The sequence below is a fragment of the Lathyrus oleraceus genome, chromosome 2 (genome assembly GCF_024323335.1).
Source record: "Lathyrus oleraceus cultivar Zhongwan6 chromosome 2, CAAS_Psat_ZW6_1.0, whole genome shotgun sequence".
Taxonomy (NCBI): domain Eukaryota; kingdom Viridiplantae; phylum Streptophyta; class Magnoliopsida; order Fabales; family Fabaceae; genus Lathyrus; species Lathyrus oleraceus.
Genome location: NC_066580.1, coordinates 370,479,378 through 370,483,135, shown reverse-complemented (window position 1 = coordinate 370,483,135; position 3,758 = coordinate 370,479,378).

Here is a 3,758-nt window from a genome sequence, read left to right as displayed (position 1 = left end):
AAAATATTTTTCTCAAGAAATGCTAAAACAATTAAGCATACAAACCTCATCAAACTTCTTTTTAGGCCTTTGTGCCCTTTTCTTTAAGAGTTTTTTTTTAAATATTGGATATTAGTCTATTCTTGTAGTGATGTAAATTACTATAATTCTACAATATGTTGAGAAATGATTGATATTTTCCACTTGAATATTGAGACGTGTTTGTGAGAAAGTCCAAGTAAAAGTTCTCCATATCAAGATGATGCAAATTCTCATTTCCTCATACTTGTGGGTAGTAAGTTGAGTTTTCCACTCGAATATGACAAAATGTTTTTTCAAATTAAAATCAATCAACAAACAACCCACTTTTTTTATAAACACATATTTGAAAGTAGTTCCTATGGAGTACAATAGATTTGAGGGGTGCTAATATCTTCCTCTTGCATAATCAACCCCCGTATTCGATTTCTCTTTTGTTTTACCTTTTGTGGGTTTTGTTCGACCTTTTTCTCATTTCCTTTGGAAACAATAAAGTTTGGTGGTGATTCTTACTTTTCTGAGTTAAGTTAATCAATAGCTTAATCAATTGCTTTTCTGATTATTCTTTAATTCAAACATCACTTGATATTTATCCAAATATAAATGATATTCTCTATATGAAAAATGATCACAGTGAGAAGATTTAGATCAATCCAATATTTTGTGTAAATAAAAAATGGAAGTAAAGTTAGTATAAAGAAGAGTATTCCAAGATACCAAAAAAATACTAGTAACCTTTTAAATATGTAGTGGAATAATTGCGGAAATCCCTGAGGCAAGAGCGTGAGGCGTACACTTTATCCTTCCTGAGTCGCCCTTCTATCAATCCCTTTCACATGGTATGGTCGCCCTTTTACCAAATATGTCACCCACTTACCATTTCTCCATCGATAACATTCATTTTTGGGTGTAGCGTGTAATAAGCCAATAAACATGGCCTATAAAATCGTGAGGCCTGACCTTCTCTCATGGATTTCTGGGGAAGAGGGGAGTACTTGATTCGTTCAATCCAAGGCCATTTTTAGGCTATAAATACACGAAGACTATGATATTAAAGAACAAATCTCAAACACAGATAAATCACCCATATATGGCTTCTCATTTCGCCACATGTGGGCTAGCTCTAACCCCAACAATTCAAAAGTCTCTGACAACCCTAATCTATTTGGGGTTCATATACTCATTCTACTTTTATACAATACATATAATGACTACTTTTTTCATGTAATGTATATTATATATTCTAGTATGTGATGATTGATCATCTGGTATAACATTATTTTTTAGAAGCAGTTTCGTATTTTGATATTTAAAAGTAAGTAAAAGATTAAAGGTTAATAAGCATTTTGCTCCCTTCTATATAGACGAGTTTTAAAAAATCTCTATAATTTTTCTTTTAATTTTCTCCTATCATTACAAGATTCTCCTGTTTTTCTCCCTCAAATCATTTTATCATAAAAAATAATGACATGACAGCAGTTTTTTCAAAAAATTATCAATTTAAAATAGGATAAATACCTTAAAATTACATGACGTTTAATAGATTTATTAATGTTTCAATAATGTTTATTTAGAAAAAGAAACTCTCCTAAAATTTGAATGTTTAGAAACACTTTTTAATTAAAACACTCCAATCTTCTAGACAAAAAAAACTAGGAAAAAGCGCTATCCTTTTTTAGAAAACTAAGTGTTTATTTTATAAAAGCTCTCTCATTTTCCTACCTACTACATCGCCTTTGAAAGCCCTCTTAAATGTTACTAATACTACTGTATAATGTTACAAACTTTATAGTTATATTAAATTAAAATTAATATTTATCAAATGTTATTAAATCTAAATAGTTCCATTTTTCTTGATATAGTAACATTTTTTTAAGGTTACTAAATGCCACATGTATTGTAGTTATTTTGAGAAATGGACGAAATATTCTTTTTGTAGTGCAAATTGACATAAAGCGACTAAAATTTATTCAAATCTCATAAAAGGTACCTCCTCTATTTCTTCTAGTTCTTTGCATTCTAAAGAATTTCAAAATTCTTCTATATGTACTAAAATGTGAAAAAGAAAGTTCACAAAAACTACACGTATGTCCAAGCCTTTAGATATATATTCCATTAAAAGTATATATTCTTTTTAGGGAATAATAACGTTGACTGAAAAGTGGTTTATTTGAGTGAGGAAATAGTCTTGAAGACTATGTTGGTAATCTCAAAGTTCATGATGCTATCTCGCAGACTTTCCCGTATTAGATTCAATTGAAGACTTGGATATGTTCTTATAATAAAGTTAATTAAAACAGAGATAGCATATACATAGTAATAATAGATGTTTTTAGAATATCGGATGTTTCTAGAATATTCTTATGCTGCTAGTTCTCTTTTGTCCATTATTTTGTCTAGGTTCACTAACTTTGCAATTTGCATACTATTTCTATTTTTTTCTTATTGTTATTTTTGTATAATGTTAATAAAAGAATAATAAAATTAAACAATTAGATTAAATTAATTGAAGATCACAATAAAAGGAAGAAAAAATCTATGGAACTGACATTAAAATGAAGCCAATATAGTTGCAAGGGAGCAATAGAATGAAACTCAACAGAGATGCAACTAAACCAGCACAGTTCTAAGGTAAGATACACTACTACAAATAATATATTTTGTGATAAATTTTTTATCTTGACTAATTAAAATTTGAGATTAAATGATCTGAAATACGTCATTTTATTTTTATTTTTAAATTAAATTTATCTCTTGGATTTTTAGAAAACCGATAAAAAATATAGCTCAGAGTTTGAGTATCTATTCCTAGATTTTGTAGTTTTATGCTTTATTGTTGTTTTATTAAGATTAATTGTTCATTGTTGTTGGTTGTATATTATTTTTATTTTATTTTCAGAAATTATAGGTAATTATGGATCGTAGTTGGATGAAAACCAATATATTAAGTAAAAAATATGAGAATCGAGTGATTCAATTTTCTGAATTTGCGGGAAAAAAATATTCCTTACCATGATGAGATTTTGTATTGACCTTATAAAAATGTCGAAATATGCAAAAACATCCAAAAGATGATATATCCAATCATTTATGTTGTGACATGAAAGTGATATGTGATATTGGAGTACATTCTTTTAAGAAAACTCATATGGATAATACTTTACAAAGTGACATGAAAGAGCCGTTATTTCCGGAATGCAAAATTTTTAAAAGACTGTCAGTTGTCTTAAGACTATTTAATCTTAAGTAAAAAGATGTGTGGACAAATAGAAATTTCACTGAATTGCTTTAATTGTTGCAAGAAATGCTTCCAAAAGGTAACATGTTGTCGAACCGTAGTTATGAGACCAAGAAGATACTGTGTCTAATGGGTTTGGACTATGTTAAAATACATGCATATTCCATCATTTGAGGAGTCGCTCTACAAGGTGAAAGACAATGGTGTTAAAGATGATTATGGTGTAACTAGAAAGGGTTTCCTGCCAAGGTGATGTGGTACCTACCGATAATTTAAAGGTTTGGGAGTTTGTTTGCTAATGTAAATGGCGCAGAGAATACTATGTTACATGTAGATGAATGTGTATGTGATGGGAAATTTCGCCATAAAGCTTTGCAATGGTAAAAATTATTCGTTGTTTCTAGATTTTGCCCATGAGCAAAGGAACCTTAGGCTTGGACTTGCCACAGACGGAATAAACCTATTTGGTAATATGAGCACTAACCATACTTCACAGCCTATT